The 20931-nt window shown below is 50.8% G+C and overlaps 1 protein-coding gene across 1 annotated transcript in view; it reads right to left on the bottom strand.

Annotated features, from left to right (window-relative positions):
* Positions 1-4256, bottom strand: part of VDR (vitamin D receptor) — a 92481-nt gene extending 88225 nt beyond the window's left edge. Inside the window, exon 1 of the mRNA XM_086399753.1 lies at positions 4090-4256. The gene's annotated coding sequence lies outside the window, so the exon portion shown is untranslated. The remainder of the gene's footprint in view (positions 1-4089) is intronic.
* Between the last annotated feature and the right edge of the window lie 16675 nt (positions 4257-20931).

The raw sequence follows: 20931 nt of genomic DNA, 5'->3' as shown, positions 1-20931 counted from the left end.
CGCGTTTGGAGGCGTCACAGCCCCTGCCATCCAGGCCCTCTATGGCTCCCCAGGGACTCCTGGAGCCCATGAGCTTGGCATGAAGCCCTCAGCAAGACTTTGGGCCCATTAAGTGCAGGCTGGAAAGATGGGTGAGGGGACCGGAGCTGGGCGGAGTTGGCAGCCACCACCAGGCCCTCCCTGGGTTGATGTCCAAAGACGAACTAAGGGTCAGATGTGACTGACCCTTACCCACTGTAAGCAAGCAGCCCAGAGTTGGGGATCTCTGGGTGCCATCAGCACCTCCATCCTCACCCTGACTGCTGACTCCAGGCCCCAAGGCCCCCCAGGGCAGAGCACCAGGAGCGGGGGTGCTCTCCCAGTTAACAAGCCAGCTTTCAGTATCCTAAACTTGCTTTGTTAGGTTCCGGTCCCCACCACACACACACACACACACACACACACACACCCCAGCCCAATTACACACCCCACCCACCATGTTGGTAATCAGTAATCTGGCCAATTACTCTAACTGCCGTTCACTGGGGAGGAAGGGACCCACCCACACACCCGCTGCTGAGAAACTTTCTTCCAGAGCTGTTTTCCTCTGAGTGGGGCTGACACCTGGGTGCTCTCCGGGAACTCAGTGTCCCCTCTGCTCCTGATGACTCCCCCCCCCACCCCCTCCACAGGAAACAGGACTCACGGCACGTTGAGGCGGGGGCAGGCAGAGAGCACTTTCAAGATGCTACAGAGAAGCCTTGAGTCTGTCTCAGCTGAGCGAGGGGTGATGTCTGCACAGAGTCCATTAGAGTACATGCCCTGTGCTATGGGTCACTGTCCTCAACCCTGTGTTCTTGCTGCCCTGCTGTGGGGCCCAGGATGCCATCTTCATCTAGATCTGTCCATCCAAGTCAGTCTCAACCAGCTGGTGCCAGATGGCTTGCTGATACCTGGGTGTGTTTGGGGACAACCCAAGTGAGAAGATGTCCCCATTGCTGGGGTGATGAGAGGGCCAGTGAACTTGCTGGGGATCAGCACACAGTGAAGCTTTGATCTCAGCTTAATCAGCAGAATATGTTGTACAATGTGTCCACTCACGTGGCTGCTCCCTTTTGTCCCATCCTTGAGCCCTGAAAACTCAGATATTTGGCCATAGGACATTGTTTAGGATTTGTTACGATGTATCATCTTGGGTAATTGATTTGTGTATTTGTGTGAACATATATTTTTAATTGGGTTGCTTGGTCCCTAACCTGGGTTATAGTTTCTGAGAACCCTCTTGTTACCAAGGAAACCTGGCTCCTTCCGTTTTTTTCCTCCCAGCAGGAAGGCTTTCAAGCAGTGGAACTCAACCCCTGCCCGTAGCCCCTGGTAGGATCTCTGATGAGCTGGTCTTCAGATCCTGCCACTTCAGTGAAGGCTGGATGGTAGCCATGACCCTGATGATACTTACAAAGTCCCCTTCAGTACTCACACCCACAGGGTCTGCCACCTCTGTCTCCCTGGGTCCCTGCAAGTCACCTGGCCCCTGGTTAGCCCCAAGAGAACCCTGCTTCTGGGAAGAAGGGAGCGTAGGCTGTTAAAGACTAGGTGCTCTTTTGCTCACAGTTCTCTTGCGGCCTCCTCTGACGTGCCCACATGTGTCCCACAGACTCCTGCTGTGCTGTGTGCATCTCAGGGCCCCTTGTCTCCTGCCTTGCAGGGCTTTCCCCAGGCCACAGACACTCACACAGCCTCCACAGTTTCCAGCCTCTAAACCACTGGGATGGGACTTTCAGAAACAACATCTCCACACCCCCATCTCCCCCCAGCTCAAGCTCAGCTTGAGGTCTGACCTCAGGTTGGGTGGGGAGAGACCCTGGACACTCCAAGCCCAACCCTGCTGTGGGAGCCACAACTGAGTAAATATGAGTGCTTCTTATGTCTCGCCTTCCACCAACACCATTTGGTTCTGGGTCAGTGTCCCTACCTGTGCTTCCCCTCCCCAAACAAAAATATCTGCTTTGCTGACTTCAAAGAAAAGCAGAGACATTCCTGACAGTGATACTTATTAGAGCAAAATCTCCCTCACCAAGTCTATACTGGAACCAGCAGAGGAATCTGTGGGCAGATGTGCGTGTGCACATGTGTGCGCCCCTGTGCGTGCAAGGAATGAGGTTTGTGAAGGGACCTATGAGATAGGAGAAACCACAGTGATGCGTGGAGGGGGCGACAGAGGAAGATCCAGGTGGACAGAGCCTGGGAGAGCAGAGCGCCTGGCTCGGACGTGTAGATGCTGTGGGTCACTGTGCATGGAACTGAGTCAGCCCATTCATACAGCCCTCATACGTGCCGAAGGAAGAGGACCACCCAAGGAGAACGTCTTCCTGTGGACTGCGAGAGCCAAGCAGTGGGAGACAGAGCCACAAAGGACAGATCCAGGGCTCATAGGTGCAGGTGGCCGTGGAGATGACTGCACTTTAGATGGAGGGTAACGGTAAAACAAGTGCAGGATAAGGGACCTCCCGGGCCATGCTCAGGGGAATTGCAAGAGAATAATCACATTCATTTTTCTGGGGATAGCCATGTCATCCTCAGCGCCTCTGGACACCTCCTATTTAAAGTCCAGGGATACAACAAAGTAAATGTGTATAATGCTAATTGATATACGTACATACATGTCTCTAAATGATAGAGAGTCTCTCAGCTTGGACTTTTAAAATTCAGTCTATCTTTTGTTCATAATTAGTAGTAACACAAAAATATTGAAAGCAAAATGTAAAAAAAATTAAGTTGGCATAGCAATATTAATGTCAGCAATAATGTTATTAATTAACAGTTATTATCAAATAGACTTTTTGTTGTTGTTCAGTCGCCAAGTCACGTCTGACTCTTTCTGACCCTAGGGACATCAGGCTTCCCTATCCCTCACCATCTCCTGGAGTTTGCCAAAGTTCATGTCCATTGAATTAGTGATGCCATCCAACCATCTCATTCTCTGACTTTCAAGAAACAAACAAACAAAATACAAAATAACTGAATCTGCATCCCCTTAGCAACATAGTTTTGAAATCCATGATGCAAAATTGACAGAATTACAAGGAAAAATTAATAAAACTACAATTAGAATGGGAGATTTCCATTTACCTGTTTCAGAAACTCAAAGCTCAAGAAGTCAAAAATTGAATAAAAACATAAGTCAGAAATTGTTACAATAGAACTTATTATTAAGTCTTGATCAGAAGGTTATGTATAAAATCTTGAACCCCAAACTGGAGAATACACATTCTTTTCAAGAACACTTGACAAAATATTCACAACAGTAGACCATAACCCAAATCTCAAAAAAAGACCAACTATTTTTTTTTCATGTTCTCTGACCACAATGAAGTAAAACAAAACTCCTAACAAAAAGGTCCTAATGTATCACATAGGGAATGACATTCAATATCCTGTGATAAACTATAATGGAAAAGAATATTGAAAAAGAATAGAGGCGTATAACTGAATCACTTTGCTGTACAGCAGAGATTGGCACAATATCGTAAATCAACTATATCTCAGTTAAAAAAAAGAAATAAAACAAAACTTCAATTTCAAAAAGATAAATAAAATCTTTATTTGGCAAACTTCAAATGCTCTCTGAAATAATTTATAGGCTGAAGAAAAATAATTTATGGTTAGGAAAATAATAGCTAATAATTAACACATGTGAAAACTTGTGGATGCAGTGAAACCTCTCTGTTGGAAAATATATAACTTAAAATATCCTGATAATAATGTAAGACTGGACGTTAGTGAGATACATATTCAATTTTAAAAAGCAAGAGAACAGAGAAAGTAGAAACATAAAAATAAAAGCAAAAATTAATAGCCTAGAGGATAACAATAATGGAAAAATTCCAAAGCTGGTTTCTAAGAAGATTACTGAACCTGAGAAACTTTAAGGAAAGGAAAAGAGCAAGATTCATTGAGGAAGGAAAAGTGGGGGAAAAGGTGGCAGAAACAGCCTTAATGGCAACTAGAGACAGTGTAGACGCAACAAAAGCCTGAAAGAACAGCACATCTTCAGGGAAGACGGCTCTCCCTCCCCTCTCCAGCCGGCTACAGGGCTCATGTCTTATTTACCTTTGTATCTTCAAAGGCCGGCAGCCTGGTACAAAATAGATATTCAGTGGGTTTGTTATATATAATCACGTCCTCTTCCGGAGTAGGCAGTCCGTGGCCCCAGTACTGGAGCAAACAGTCCGTGGACAGAATTCCCAACAGCTGTGCAATGTCACTGTTTGTTCTTACTGTTAAATAAAGCACCACAGTTTAGAAACTCCATACTTAAAAATAACAATAATCGGAGTAAATTCAAGCTATCCTTATAATAATATTCATCTTCCTTACTTGGATGAGATTGGTCTGAATAACAGTGAGAAGGGGCAAGGATGCTAGGGGTGGTATTCATCACTCAGAACACCTGGAGGAGATCATGTCCCATAGTGACCCCAAGGCTGCCCCACACGTAACAGCAAGGCTGTTAAGGGGGGAAGCGGGTTGGAAACCCATAGCTCATCGTGACATCTGTGTCCAAGCTTCTGTGTGGCCAAGAAAGCTGGACTGGCCAGGTGTTCGTATCAGTTTCTGAAATCAAAGGAATTGGTCTCAGCTTTCACAAAGACCATGCGGGCCGGGAGCAGGAACACTGCCAGGCTGGAATGCTTGTGGCTGAAAATGGAGCCCTGCAAGGCTGACATATGCAGGACACCAAAGTTTAGGCTCTCAGAAGTTGTAGAGGGGCCTCCTAAGCCCTTCCAAAAATGCCCTTTCTGGGCACTGAGGCCTGAACTGTTCCTTTGTGGTTCTAAGCGCATCTTGGCTTTGTCCCCTAAGGAGTGTATGTGTGTGTGCTCAGTCGCCAAGTTGTGTCCGAATTTTTTGTGACCCCATGGAGTTGTAGCCCAGCAGGCTCCTCTGTCCATGGGATTTTCCAGGCAAGAATACTGGAGTGCATTGCCATTCCCTTCTCCAAGGGATCTTCTTGAGCCAGGGACCAAACTCCATGTCTCTTGCATTGGCAGGCGGGTTCTTTATCATGGAGCCACCAGGAAGCCCCCCTAAAGAGAGGTCACCCTAAGGTTATCAGCCATTGCTAACCCTGAATTCAAGAATCAGATGCTTTCCTGACATGAAGATTACTAGGGGCGGGTTGGGTGGAGTGAGCTGAAGGCAGGAGGACACGAGGGCACTGGCTGCCTGAGGGAAAAACAGGGAGTTAAAACTGCCTAGTGCCGAGTTCTGCCCGGGCCAGCCCTGAGCACGTAGGAGCTGAGGGAGAGTTCACGAGGGGAATGGGGGTGGAGGAGGAGGAATGTGTTCCGGAAGCCCCAGCACAGCTGGAAGCCATGTGGCCTCTCTGGATCCTGGGCCAGGAGAACAAGCGGACCAGCAATCATGGGGCAGAAGGAGAAACAGAGCATCTGGCTTTGCAAATAACAGCTTCCAGGGAAACGGCTTCACGTGAGCGCACTGTGGAACTGATGTGAGGATGTAGGAATGCTCCCTACTATCACCCCATCAGTCCACCCGCCATGTCAGCTCCACTCCAAAGTCTTTGAAGGTAAAGCCAGGCAACCCCGAAACAATAATAACCATTTGTAAGACACTTTACCATGTAGAGCGATCGTTCAGATACGTTATCTCCTATGAGCCTTACAACATCCTCTGGGAGGGTGTATTTAATACTGCTTTTATTTTGCAAAAGAGGAAACTGAGGCTCAGCAAAGATAAGAAACTAGGGACAGAGCTGGGACTTCTCACTCCAGACCCTGGAGGTTTAATGCCTTTTCTTCTCAAAGTGTGGTCCGTGGACCAGCAGCATCAGCCTACTCAGGAAGCTTGTTAGAAATAAGAAATTTCAAACCCAGACTTGGTGAATCAGAATCAGCATTTGAACAAGATCCTTAAGTGATTCACATTTTAATATTCACATTAAAGTTTGAGGCATACTATGTTTACCAATGAGCTTCCTAGGTGGCATTAGCAGTAAAGAACACCCCTGCTGATGCAGGAGATGTAAGAGACGTGGGTTCCATCCCTGGGTGGGGAAGAGCCCCTAGAGGAGGAAATGGCAACCCATTCCAGTATTCTTGCCTGGAGAATCCCGTGGACAGAGGAGCCTGGTGGGCTGCAGTCCATGGGGTTGGACACGACTAAAGTGACTTAGCACACATGTCCACCATATCAGCCCATTCTTGTAAACACCAGACAACCCGCTTGAGTACTAAGGCTCCCACTCTGGGGGAGTTTCAGTATTTTAGAGCCGGAAGGGCTTCTCTAAAGCACCTATACCTACTTCGTCGTGGTACAGATGATGCTGACACATTCTGAAAGCAAGTCTCTAACAAAACTAAGGTGAAAATGCAAAAAAAATCTCTTTTGACTCAAAAGGCTTCCATTAAACCTGCCATCTTCCTATTTCTTTCTTTCTTTCTTTTCTTAATATTAATTTGGCTGGACCAAGTCTCAGTTGTAGTATGCAGGATGTCAGTATCCTGACCAGGGATTGATTCCAGGCCCCCTGCATCGGGATTGTGGAATCTTAGCCACTGGACTACTAGGGAAGCCCCCTATTTCTTTACTTTAAATTTGTTTCCTATTTGGTGCTTATTACTCAGGGTTCTGTTAAAAGAAAAGCAGGTTTTCTTCGCCAATTTATGTGCAATTTAGGCTAATAGTAAATGTCATCCCAATGACAAGAACAGAGGCAATCATGGCTTTTTCTTTGTTTGGCATGTCCAATTTTTTCAGTGTTTTCTACCTATGGTTTAGCTGCATGCTAGGCAGCTGTAGAAAACCAGCCTGCTAAGAAAGTTTGGTTTTGGATAATCTGGGACAATCACTGAGTCGGTTACAAATATAAATTAGATGTAATAACATGTGGAGAGATGTTAATAATGATGTGTGGAGAGATATCTATGTATCTACAAGGATGCAGGCCATGCTAAAAGAGTGTGTGTCCAGCACAAGTTCAGGGCTTTGGCAATTTCCTGGTTAATTTGCTAAGTCAGGAAGGCCAAACCAGATCCTTCAGGCCAGTGGTAGATTTTTGAACCTAAATATTCTGGTTTGGCTGTCTTCATTATAAAGTTAACCTGTTACTTGCCAAATCGCTGCTTCATTCATGCTCTATTAAGGGGAAAGAAATTCTCATGTGAGTGGGAGCACACACGTTTTAACATGTGATTTACATGAAGCTCGGCTTGGGTCATTTGTTCTTTGAGATATAAATTCAAACATTCATCCCATAGGAGGCAGGAAATCCAGGGTCCCTCCCAGTATGTCTAGGAGTGGACATTGGCCTTAGGTCCCCCTACCCTGACCCCAGCCACTTCGCTCACTTCTGGCTCTAAGTTTGTGCTTCTGTGGGATTTTCTCTCTCATGTCTTGCCTCCTGTGGACATTTCCACTCTGTACTTGCATGGATTAGAGTATCAGATTCACTCCATTTTGCTTGATTTCTCCAAAACGTCACTCACCAAGGTCAGTGGATGTAGCTAACTTGCCCTGTGAATGGAAAAAAAACAGAAGGGCTGTTCTTTGCCGCACAACAGAATAGCTCTTAATGCTGATCACTAGCATCTGTATCCTTAAAAGTCTTCCAGTATTCTCTTTCCCTACATTCCTGCCATGGGGAGTTGTCTTCTACTTGGGCTCAAGCCTCCTATCATGTTGTGGCTCCTTCTTTATCCAACTGCCCTCTAAGCTAAACAGCCCTCACCCACAAACAAACCTGTCTCTCCCTGGTGTCCAATATGCTACAAAGGTCCGATGGTCAAAGCTATGGTTTTTCTAGTAGTCGTGTATGGATGTGAGAGTTGGACCATAAAGAAGGCTGAGCATTGAAGAAGTGATGCTTTTGAACTGTGATGTTGTAGAAGACTCTTGAGAGTCCCTTGGACTGCAAGGAAATCAAACCAGTCAATCCTAAAAGAAATCAACCCTGAATATTCTTTGGAAGGACCAATGCTGAAGTTGAAGTGCCAATACTTTGGCCACTTGATGCAAAGAGCCAACTCATTGGAAAAGACCCTGATGCTGGGAAAGACTGAAGACAAGAGGAGATGGGGGCGACAGAGGATGAGATGGTTGGATGGCATCACTGACTCAATGGACAAGAGTTTGAGCAAACTGGGGGAGACAGTGAAGGACAGGGAAGCCTGGTGTGCTGCAAAGAGTCAGACATGGCTGAGTGACTGAACAACAGCAATAAGCCATCTCGTGCAAGGAGTGCCTTCTAAGACTCAAACAGCACATCGTGAGGTTTGTTCAACAAAGGGCCAGAGGATGAATTCTCCCGTGGATATCAGCAACAGCGGGCCCCTTCCTGACACACACACCAATGCCTTCTGTTACAGGATAGATAGATGGATGGCATCCAGGTGCTGTGTACGTGTGTCAATGTATATGCAAGCACGGCTGAGAGAATATATATATGCAAGTGTGCATACATGTGACTATGTGTGTGTTTGCACAGGTAGAGAGCAGCCCTAGGAATCAGATCGAATGTGACGAGGGAAATGTGTAAAGCATGTGTCTAGACTCATTCTTTAGGTGCTGGACCCGATGCTGGGAAATCCCACGTGTCAGTCCCACGAGGACTCAAGGAAGGGATTCCCCATACCCAAGCTACATCTCCTTGAAAATTATCAATTAATTGGGAAGCAACAGAGAGACACAGGGCTTCCCTGGTAGCTCAGCTGGTAAAGAATCTGCCTGCAATGCGGGAGATCTTGGGTTTGATCCCTGGGTGAGGAAGATTCCCTGTTGGAGGGCATGGCAACCCACTCCAGTATTCTTGTATGGAGAATCCCCATGGACAGGGAAGCCTGGTGGGCTACAGTCCACAGGGCTCACAAAGAGTCAGACATGACTGAGCAACTAAAGACAGCACACACAGAGAGACACAAAGGAAATAGACAGAGCCATGGGGAATTGGAAAGACAGAAAAAGAGTTAGCTAAAACAAGATCATCTTGGTTCTCAGAGACCTGGGCTCCATATACCACAAATGCCACTGGAAGAGACAAAGCCAGGAAGACGCTTCTAATTCTTAGGCATAGAAGACCCTGGGGAGGGTGAGCTGCACAGATCTCTGATGCCACAGGAGCCTAAGTGGGGGAGGGCCTGGCTCTTCTGGAGGAGGAGGAGGAGGGCAAGGATACCTTCTCAGAGCCCAACCTGACTGGGGCTGAGACCTGGGGTTTCCAAGCAAAGCAATGTGAGCCTGCCTATAGCCCCAGAGTTGGAAGGATCTGAGACCCTTGGGATGGAAGGGGATCAGGGTAGGGCTCGCATTTCACCAGCCTCTTCTCCCATACTGCTCATATTCCCCAGACCTTGGAATCCTCTGAGGGACTGAGGACAATATGTTTAATGTCACTGGGAGAGGCTGGTGAGGCCAGGACACCCCTGGACATATGCTGGTGGCTGGTTCCATCCTGTGTCCCAGCAGATCCCCTAGGCTTGGGTGTAAAGAAACTGCTGGAAGTTTGTGCTCCACCGCTTGTGGCAGGCAGCATTGTCCCAGGGAGTGCCCCCTCCTCCCGTCTCCTCCAGCCCCACAGGCTAACTTGGCTTTGCCAGCTGAGACCTAGAGGAGTAGTGTGAACAGGGCAGTGTGGAAAGCCTCTCTGAGGAGATAACACTCAGGCCAACAGACAGGATGAGAGTGGGGCTGGCTGTTGGAGAGGGAGGGGCAGGCAGGGGGAGTGGAAGTTCTAGGCCCTGAGGCAGAAAAAGAACTTCAACCTTTAGGAACTGAAAGAGCCAAGTGCCTGGTCAGTAAGGAGGGCAGAACATGAAGCTGGGGACATGGGGAAGTCCAGAATTACTCAGGACCTGCCTTACAGTCTACAGTAGCATTCTGAGCGTGTGCGCGCGCACACACACACACACACACACGCACACACACACACACACACACACACACACACAGACACTCTGAACGGTTTGCGGGGAAACGCTACTATGGTCTGAATGATGATTCTTAATGCTCATGGGGACTGAAATGGAGGAGTCCCAAGCTGAGAGCAGGCGACTGGTCACGAGGGTAGAGTCCAGGTGAGGAGAGGAGGATAATTTGAAGACGTTGGCATGGTCATGGCAATTGAGAGAAATGGTGGGATTAGCAGTACACTTTGGAGGCAGGGTTTGCTGGACCTGATGATAATACAGATGTGGAAGGTGAGGAGGAATCAAGGACCACAGTCCTTAGCAATGAGGAAGGCGGAGGTGACATAGGCAAGCCCGGGGGAGTAGGTAGCGGGTGAGAATCCCGAGTTCGTTTCAAGACAGGTTAAGCTCAAAATGACCGGGCACCTCAGGTAGAAATGTCACGTGGGACTTGCCTCTGGAAATTGGGCCTCAAAGGGGAGGAAAGGGCCAGTCAGAAATGTGGACTTGCCATCTTGTGGGTGGTGTGTACAGCCATGGAAACGTATAGAGAGGAGCCCCAGACCAAGTCCAAGGGCACTGGCTTTAGAGTCGCTTTGAAGTCACCACCGGGGCAGGAAGAAAACCAGGAGAGCGCCTGTGGGGAAGCCCGGAGAGGGAAGGGTTTCAGGGTGCGGTCAGCTAAGTTAAAGCAGCAGAGAGAGAGGAAGCCTGTGAGGTGAGAGTCTGGTGGATTTATTATGAATGGTGGCAGGCAGAAGTCAGGCTGGAGGGCATGGTGAAGAGGGGATGGCTGAGGAGGAAGTAGAGGCAAGTGTCATGTCCCCTCAACTTATGGCTCTAGGGGAGGCGGTGTGGATCTGGTAGAGGGATTTTTAAAAGACCTGTTCTGCATTCTGGGTGGAAGCCAGAGAATGAAAGTGTGAACGAGACGGGGTTAGGCCTCCCTCAGGTGCCCCTACCTCTTCCAATAGAGTTGAGGAAATCTCTACCCCCAAACAGGGCTTCTCTCGTAGCTCAGTTGATAAAGAATCTGCCTGCAATGCAGGAGACCCCAGTTTGAGGCCTGGGTCGGAAAGATCCCCTGGAAAAGGAAATGTCAACCCACTTCAGTATTCTTGCCTATAGAATCTCATGGACAGAGGAGCCTGGCAGGCCCCAGTCAATGGGGTCGCAAGAGTCAGACACGATTTAGTGACTATCACCACCTACCCTTGAACCTGGACCTCAGCCTCTCGGGCCCCATTTTGGGCTGCATGGAGAGGAAGTGCCAGGACCCGGGTGAACGCAGCTGGGAGGGGAGGGCGTGCCTCGCTCTGGAAATAGAAAACCAATGCTGGTAACTAAGTAACTCCTGGAGATGGGGCAAAGGCCCTGGCAGAGCCTGAAGGAGCAAAAATAATCTGTGCCGCTTGGGCGGTGAGGCACATCGGACGTGGGGGCCGGAGAGACCTGGCCTGCGGTCCCTCAGCCCCCAGCAGCCCTCCCTGGCCTGCAGGGGTGGGCTCTGCTCTTCAGTCTTGCTCCGGCCCGGCCAGAAGCAATGGGTCCTGGCAGGCAGAGCCTCCTCAGTTAATGGCCATGCACCAGTGCCCAGGCCAGCAAGCTCGGTCCCCTCTGCCTCACAGCACTGCCTGTTCTGGACCCCAGATGAGAACATCACCCAGACAGACAAGCAGGCAGAGCCCCGCTGAGGCCCAGCCAGGCAGCTGTGGCCTGGGCAGCCCCAGTTGCCTGTGGTCAGGGAGGGGTGGCCTCCCACCCTACTTCAGGAGGCAGGCCTCGACCACCCCAGCCTCCCTCAGATCTCCTTGCCCAAGGTCCAAAAGGTTATGCACACACTGCCCCTAACACACGCTCGCACACACAGCAGATGACAAGGTCCTCAGAGGGAAGGCTGATCTAACAGCATCTATGACTTGCTGGGTGATGGGTGGGTTTTGGGTGCAGAACCTGCTGAATAAGGATCTGGTCCTTCTCCCTCTTTCAGCACCCCTGTCCTCGCTCACCTTAGGAACAAGGACGCCTCCATCTCTCTGCTTCACTTCCTATTGCCAGGCTCACTTCTAAGATCGCAGGAAGCAAGAGACACAACTTCTCATCGAGCAGATGGTGCCGGAAGATGGAGTGAGGCCCCCAGGCCTGCCCCTCTTCCTTCATAGCACACCATCCCCACGAAAGCAGGGCTTTGAGGAGCGGAAGGTGCTAGACTCCAGAGCACAAGGGTTGAGCCCCTCTCTCCCAGGGAAGGAAAGGAAGGTGAGAATCACTGACCTGAGAAGTTTCCATGAACTCTGGCCATGCTGGAGAAGGGGGAGAGGCCCGCACAAGCGGGCAAGGCACAGGGGAAGGCAGTAACCTCTCCTCGTGGTTTCCTTACCATAAATTTCTAATTGGATCTGGATCCAGGGGTACAAACAGACACACAGGACCTGCCTGAGGAATGAGCAGGGCTGGGAGCCACGTGCCACCAGGACTTTAGAGGAATTTGGGGTGCTGGTAGCAAGGGACTCAGGCCCTGGTCCCCTGGGGGATTGGTCTCAGCAAGGGAAGACGGTTTACCCAAGAAGGAACCCAAGGCCAGGCCCATCCCCTCTCCTTCTGCCTCCCAGCACAGCAGTGCCCTCTGGTTACAGACAAACTATGAGTGTGGGTGAGAGAGAGAAGGGGTCGTGGTTGATCCCCAGAAGCAGCAGGCTCTGTACCCCACTCTGCTGATTCAGCCACCGCCCCCACCCCCCTCACACACCTCCCTCCCAAGCTGATGGGAACAAAGAGGCTGCAAGTTTCCAGTTGTAAAAGTTGGGGAGGAGCGATCAAGAACAAAGATCAAGGCTTCGGATTTTCCATGACACTCGTGCAGGGGCGGGGGCACCAAGCTTGCTGAACTGTCTGGCTCAGTTCCCATCACCGTGCCCTCTGGGAAGCTGGAAGCTGCCACCTGGGCCTAGGGCAGTGCCAGGCTCACCACCAGCATGGCGCCCTCTGCTGGGGCCGTCTGGGTAGGAGGCACACTCACTGCTCTGCAGGGTGGGGCAGAGCCTCCTGACCTCTGGGTCCTCAATCCCAAGTCCTCCCAGCTCTCTAAGATCAGACCGCCTCAGAGCTCAGGAGCTCACCGCACCTAGCGGCCCCCTAAACCTGCGCCCCTGTGCAGAGGCCAATGACAGAGCATAGGAGGTGTGGACTTTGGGTGGGTGGCCTCATTGGTAGGAGGCTAAAGGGCAGTTGGGCTTCCCTGGTGGCTCAGCTGGTAAAGAATCCGCCCACACTGCGGGAGACCTGGGTTCAGTCCCTGGGTTGGGGAGATCCCCTGGAGGAGGGCATGGCAACCTACTCCAGTATTCTTGTCTGGAGAATCCCATGGACAGAGGGGCCTGGCAGGCAACAGTCCATGGGGTTGCAGAGAGTCAGACACGGCTGAAGCGACTAAGCACACAGAGTGCAGTTGGAACTGGGCCGCCTCCCTTGGTGGGGCCCGTCTCTGTGGCCCCCGCCTCCACTGATACCTGACTCTCAGCTTATGAGCAATCTGGGACTGGGAGAAGCCCACCCAGTTAAACACATGATGGTATGTCATGGAGCCCTCTTCAACTTTTTAAAAATGTCAGACAAACCCATGTATCCAGACAGGGAGCATCCTCCCTGTACCAAAGTACAGTAAGTGGGAAAACAATAAGTAGATTATGAAACCATTTTACAAAAAATAATTAGACTTCAAACCACTGTACTTGGATATCTGTATTTAAATAACTATAGTGACTCAGACGGTAAAGCATCTGCCTGCAATGCAGGAGACCCACTTTCAATCCCTAGGTCCGGAAGATCCCCTGGAGAAGGAAATGGCAACCCACTCAAGTACTCTTGCCTGGAAAATCCCATGGATGGAGGAGCCTGGCAGGCTATAATCCACGGGGTTGCAAAGAGTTGGACACAACTGAACGACTTCACTTTCACTTTGAATGTGCTTAGAAGGAAGCATAGAAAAATAAATGTCCAAACTTAAGCCCGGGGTCATTTGGATTAGAATTAAAGGAAAGAATTTCTTATTTGAATTTTTATACTAAGCAAGTGCGTGCGTGCTTAGTTGCTCAGACGTGTCTGACACTTTCTGACCCCATGGACTGTAGCCTGAGAGCCTCCTCTGTCCTTGGGATTCTCCAGGCAAGAACACTGGAGTGGGTTGCCATGCCCTCCTCCAGGGGATCTTCCCAACCCAGGGATCAAACCCGGGTCTCCTGCATTGCAGGCAGACACTTAACCCACCCGAGCCACCAGGGAAGCCCCCAAGCGTGTATAATTTTATAATTAAAAAAAAGATGAGGGTTGGGGAGGTGGTTTAGAGCAGTCTAAGTATGTAGATAGAGTTGGGCACACGCATAGACATGCCAGGTGTGTGCACGCACTCACACACACACACTCCTGTGCGCATGCTCACACCAAGCACATCTAGCCCACCAAGGAGGGCACATCTGGTAAATCTGGCAAAAACCTGGGTGCACACCTGGCTCAGGCACATCCCCACAGACCTGGGCTCCCCTGGCTTGTGTCTGGCAGGGCCCGAAGCTCTCTCTAGGCACGGATCCCATCCTCTTGCTTCCCCAGCCTCCATTTACTCCGCCTCCCCTCCCCTCCCCTCCCAAGCCCCCCAGGCCTCCAGCATTTCCTGCCAGGTATTCACACAGCAGGACCCTGCCCAGTCAAGGGAGTCAACAAATCCAGGAGAGGAGTGCTTGGCCTGGTCATGAAGATGGCCTCCCCCTCCTCTGGGGCACTGGGGCACCCATCTCCAAAACCGGGGTTGTCCCAGGGTTTCCTTTGGATCCCGGTTTGATTAAGAAATCACCTGGGCCTCAGCCAGTCCAAATGTGATCCTGATTCTGCCTCTTACATGTTGGGTGATCTTGGACTAAGGTTATTAAAACCATCTGAGCCTCAGTTTCCTCATCTGTAACATGGGATTAATAAAGTTATTGTGAAACTCAAAGATGATAATATCTATGAGACGAAATGCTTCGGAAGACAAACAAGGAAATGACAATCAGGTGTCAGGATCTGGCTCCCTCCAGGGCAGAGAATAGGGCTGTGATCAGGGCAGGACACAAGGACCTCTGAGGTCCTGGCAGGGTTCTAATTCTGGGCTATGGGAACAAGGATGTTTAATTTATAATTATTTATTAAACTGTTCATATACGTATATATTTAACAGATGTATGAGATGTTTCATAAAAAATGTTTTGAAAAGTTTCATATTCAGCATAAATGTAAAATAATATGAGCAAGTATAAGTTCCCATTCTCATTCATACTCTCTGAGGTCAGGGTTAGCTGTGCAGCAAGGGTGACCTAACAAGTAGAGATTTCATTTATAAACCTAGACCAGTGTTGTTTTCTTTGCTAGGGGAGGCCTGGGAGGGTAGAGGTGCCTAAGAGGTGTGGGTTGCTGTAGGTCCACTCAAAACTAGCCTGTTCTTCCCCACAGCTCCTCCCCACCACAGGGGGCTGAGAGCTATGCGCACAGCTGCCCATCCAACTTCCGGGCTGGCATTATTCTCACCCCTGCAAAGTTCCCTGAACCCCAGACAGCCTCCTTTCTGCACCCAGCTGCCACTCCGCATTCTTCAGCAGCATGGCCCCGTTCTTGGTCCCCACTTCCTGCTTCACTGGGGTCCTTCCTCATGCCTGGAATGTCTGGCCCCCCGACTTCCCAGCCTTTCCTGGCCCTGCTCCTAGCTCTCCTAGACAGTGAGGCATTCTCTGCCACCCCACAGCACCCCAGGGCTCCAAGGCCCAGTCTGCACAACAGTGTCCCCCCTGTGCTGGCTCTGACTCCAGTGGAGGGCTCCCTTGGGAGAACTGGGCATGGAGGCAGGGCCCCCGCTGCCATCCCAGGCCAGAGACACCATGCTGGGCCACAGTACCCCAATGGTCCTCAGGCCTGAGCCCACCCTGCCATCAGAGGCCACAGGAATTTCTGTGGGGCCTGGCCAGGCTTCTGCCTGGTGACCGTCAGCTCCCTACCCCCCATCTGACTTGCTCCCTGACTCTTCCTGACTCGGCTTCTGTTCGACTCTGTGATTTAGTCTGTCTCGCCTCCCTGATTTTCTGTGGGCCTCAGTCTCCTCCATCCTGCCCAGACAGCACAGGGGCAGCAGGAACCTTCTAACTGCATTGCAGGGTGGGGCAGCCCCTGGGCTTCTGACCCTTGCCCCCAGCCTGAGCCTTTGCCGGCTCCTCTGGGAGGTCTCCCCACCTCACCGCACCCCCCCAGGTGAAAAGAGCCTGAGGGCCTCAGTGGTAGAGCCAAGCTGAAAGGGAAGAGGAAGCTGATGAAACTGGGGTGCAGGCAGATGGAACTTCTGTTGTTAGGGGAATGAAGAGCAACGGGGTGGGAGGCTGTCTGAAGTTTTGTGTAATAAGAGCTAAGAAGGAAGTTGAGTTCTGGAGGAAAACAGAGCCTTGAGTGACGTAAGAGTGGGTTTCTGGGATAAATTCTGATACTACGTTCTTCTCGGGATCTAACCTCAAGCCTGCCTGCTGCAGAACTAGCTCTTCCCTATCTGTTCCTTTCTTGCACCGTCAGAACCTGTACAGGGAGTAAAGTGAAAGCAGGAACAAGAAGTGCTTGCGAAGTAGAGAGAGTCTTTCTCGTCAGCCTGTAAAGCCACCAGGATGTCCCCTCCCCACCCCCAATCACCTGAAGCTCCCCAGTCCTTGGCACAGTCCAGAGACCATGCTGGAGGCAGAGGCCACTCCAAGCCATGTAGACAATCTTCCTTTCATGATCCTATTTATTATTCTTTTCCCACCTCTCCACCCCTTCCCCACCAGCTGCTTAAAATATTTTTCAAACAGAAAAATCCAACCACAGCTGGAAACCAACCCTAAAGTTAGTCCAGAACGTGGGAGCTGCCAGGGAAAATTGCCGGAGCTCAGGCAGGGCTGTGGGAGGCAGGGCCTCAGCCACGGAGGCAGCCCGGCTCTCTGGGGGCCCCAGAGGGACAGGAGGCCAGGCAAGAGGGCCCTCGGGTCCCATCACCATTCCACACAAGGTCAGTGAAGACTCGTGGTGGCCAGGCCTTGGGCTGGGGCCCTGAAGGGACACAAATCAGTTAAGTAAAGAGACCTCTCCTCAAGGAGTGACAGGCTTCAGGAGAGGGTAAGGCACAGGCCCTCCAGTGACAACAAGAACATACACTTAGAGAGTGTTTCGAGGTCCAGGCCTAAGTACTTTTACAAATGTGGTTCAAAGCCCTATCAGGGCTTCCCTGGTGGTCCAGTGACTGAGAATCCACCTGCCAACGCAGGGGACATGGGTTCGATTCCTGGTCTTGGAAGATTCCACATGCCACTAGGCAGCAAAGCCGTGCGCCCCAGCTACTGAGCCTGCGAGCAGCAACTGCTGAACCCTGCCCACCCTAGTGCCCACGAGCCACAACTACTGAGCCCGAGTGCTGCAACCACTGAAGGCCTGCTCCACAACGAGAGAACCCACCACAAGGAGAAGCCTGCTCACCGCAACTAGAGAAAACCCAAGTGTAGGTACCAAGACCCAACACAGCCAGATATTTAAATAAAATTTTAAAATCCTATCAGCCCTGTACAGAAAGTACTGCTGTTCTTCTCATCTTGTAGAGGAGAAAACCAAGGCACACAGAAGTTAGGAAACTTTCACCCCACCATACAACTGTAAAGGCTAGAGGCAGAATCTTGGCCCAGGGAGCCCAGAATCCATGCTCTTAGTGCTGTACTCTGCTACCTCTGTACGTGCAAAGGCAAGGCAAGAACCCCATGAGACAGTATAAGCAAGTTCACATGAAAGTTCAGAGATGGTGCCTGGCAGAGGGTCAGAATCAAGGAGGGCTTCGTGGAGGAAGCAGCACAAGCACCACTTCTGGAAGGAGAGTGGGGACTTTGGGCCTATCTCAGTGGCAGGGGCAGAAGGTATAGAGCAGAGAAAGCTGAGGCAGGAGCAGACAAAACCAGGACCCAGGGGACCCAACTCCCAGCATGTGACCCCCACCACTCAAGAGGCCACCCCCACCCCTGCCCAGTGCTCAGAGAGAAAGAATGCATAGCTGAACCCAGGCCTGGCCACAGCGACCACGGTCCAGATTCACCCTCCATCTCTCCAGCATCCCAGGCTGCTTTCTCACCTCCCTCTGACACCTCCCATCCAATCCTCTCACCCTTCCTGTTTGTACTGGTCCCCTTGCACACCTGTTCACAGGGGTGGGTTAGAGGCCAAAACTACTAAAAATTCTCTATAATACAAATGTTTGGTGGCATTTAACTTAGACCAAAGTCACCAAGCTGTCTTGTGCCCATGCAGCCATGTGGCCTAAAGACCCCAAGAGATAGGGTGGCAGGTCCCTGGGCTGGACACTTCTCTCTGTCTTGCGTCCACTTGTCTCTGAGGCCTCTTCCAGTCACGGGGTCTGAGCCTCAGTTTTCTCTCTGGATCTGTTTGGTGTGTTCCGTTTCAGGTCTGAAGTCCTCCTGAGCACAGAGTATTCATTTTTCTTCTCCATCCCTAAGGCTTGCCATGGAAAGACCAGCTGGGTGGATGCTCAAGGCTAATTCAAAGCTGGTGGCATTGGCCAGTCTCCTGTGGGCCTTCCATGCAAGCTTCTAAGAGCTTGTTGATACTGAATCACCATCACCATAATATCTGATAATAGCTGCCGTTTATTGAATGCTTATTGCCTGATGGGCAGTATTCTAGAAATTTCTCATGAATTAGCTCATTTCATCATTTTAACAATGCTACATATGGTTGGATGGCATCACTGACTCAGTGGACATGAGTCTGAGCAAACTCCAGGGGTGGTGAAGGACAGGGAAGCCTGGCGTGCTGCAGCTAGACACGACTTAGTGACTGAACAACAATATATGAGGAAGCTGAGGCCCAGAAAGGGTTAAAGGTGGTGCCCAAGGTCACACTCAGGTGCACAGCTTCCACAGGGAGGGAGGGAGCACCCGGAGGGCAATGACTGTGTTTTGTTCGTCATTGTCTCTCTGCCCCAAGTCCCTGCAAGGCTGGCCTTTACTAGCGCAGGAGAAGTGGGAAGACAAAGCTGTGAATTCGAAACAACTGCCTCCTGTCCAGGAAATCTGTGAAAACCACCTGCCCCAGGCCCATGACGTGGAGGGCTCTGAGTTCTTTCTCAGCTCTGGGCCAGCTCGACTCCAGTTGCAAGGACCTACCTGTCCCAAGGTGGGCCTCGCCTGGGTGCATGGAGATCCCAGGACAGGTAGCTGGCTGCTTCTGGTCCCACCAGGCAGGACAGGCCAGGTCAGTGCCAGGTCTGCTGCTGTGGTACCTCAGCTTTGGGTGGGTTCCTTTCCTGGGATCTTGGCTCCTCCTGAATCCTTCTGTGGAAGCTGCTGCTGCTGCTGCTGCTAAGTCGCTTCAGTAGTGTCTGACTCTGTGTGACCCCGTAGACCGCAGCCCACCAGGCTCCCCCGCCCCTGGGATTCTCCAGGCAAGAACGCTGGAGTGGGTTGCCATTTCCTTCTCCAATGCATGAAAGTGAAAAGTGAAAGTGAAGTCGCTCAGTCGTGTCCGACTCCTAGCGACCCCATGGACTGCAGCCTACCAGGCTCCGCCGTCCATGGGATTTTCCAGGCAAGAGTACTGGAGTGGGGTGCCATTGCCTTCTCCTTCTTCTGGAGTGGGTTGCCATTGCCTTCTTCTTCTGTGGAAGCAAACAACCCCAAACCTCTGCCGGTGTTAAGGCTGAGCCTCAAGAACTGAGGGCCAGGCTGCTGGGCCTCTTGCGCCCCCTGGTGGAAGGAACAAAGTAGTGCACATGCTGCAACTGCTTTGTGAATCCAACCTTCCCTTTTCTCTCCCCCCTCCATCCTCTCTCCTCTTCTCACCTTCATTCACTCACCCTTGACTGCACGTCCACCAGGGGCTGGGCACCTGCCATGAGATGGGGATGCAGACCGTGTCCTGTGACTGTGACACTGTCCTTGTGCTGAGGTGCTCATCTTGTACTCACTTAACTCATTCCCTCATCCTACACACAGCTGTGGAGCTTCTACTCTCTGCCAGGCTATCCTCTAGGCTCCAGAGACACCATCTCTGCCCACACGGAATGGACAGTCTAACAGGACATTCAGCCTGGTTAACAGAGGATTATAATGGAGAAAGCACAGGCGCTAGAGAAGAGACAGATAGATGTGAAGACAGCAGGGCTGATGCCAGGCAGCGTGTGCTCAGGGGCGGCAGGAGAAGATTCCAGAGTGACATCTGGTCTGGGCTTGGGTGGCTGTGTAGGATCTCTCTGGGAGTAGGACAAAGGGTGTGGATTGGGTGGGGCAGGGAGGAAAGAATATCCCACACAAAGAGGGCAGAACTAGCGAGCACATAGAGTCCCGGCATGTTTAGGGAGCTACAAATAGTCTGCTGTGGTCAGAGCGTGTGGTTAGAGGGAAGAGGGCAGCAGGAGACTGGAAGGTCCTTGCAAGCTGTGGGGTTTGGGTCTTTTCCTGCAGCCTGTGAGGAGCCACCGAAGGTTTTAAGAGACAAGATGATACCACCACGTTTGCATTTTATGTATTGTAATTAATTAATTAGGCTGTGCCAGGTCTTGGTTGTGGCAGGGTAGGAACTTTGATCTTAGTTGCACCATGTGGGATTTTTAGTTGCAGCATGCAAATTCTTAGTTGCTACATGTGGAATCTAGTTCCCTGGCTAGGGATTGAACCCACGCCCCTTGCATTGGGAGTACAGTCTTAGTCACCCCAGAGAAGTCCCTGCATTTTATTTAGGAAAGGACCAGTAGACCAATGGAATGTGGGCTATAAGAGCAAGCAGCAGGGGCTCGTGGAGCCCTTGTACTCCTCTGGGTGACATGGATTCACTTCTCCAAGCTGCAGACTCCTCATCCATTAAAGGCGGTAACGATGCCCCATGGGCAGAGTTGTTGAGCGGACCAGGTAGTGCCTACCCCAGTGCCTGGCACATAATAGACACTCAGTAAACGATCATTTTTTTTGAAGTCAGAAAGCCTACTAGGCAG

Source organism: Bos grunniens, chromosome 5, assembly GCF_055505025.1.
Source record: "Bos grunniens cultivar Pamir isolate PY7600 chromosome 5, Bosgru_T2T1.0, whole genome shotgun sequence".
Lineage (NCBI taxonomy): Eukaryota > Metazoa > Chordata > Mammalia > Artiodactyla > Bovidae > Bos > Bos grunniens.
Note: the sequence above shows the minus strand (reverse complement) of the source record. Positions and strands in the feature narration are given on the sequence as shown.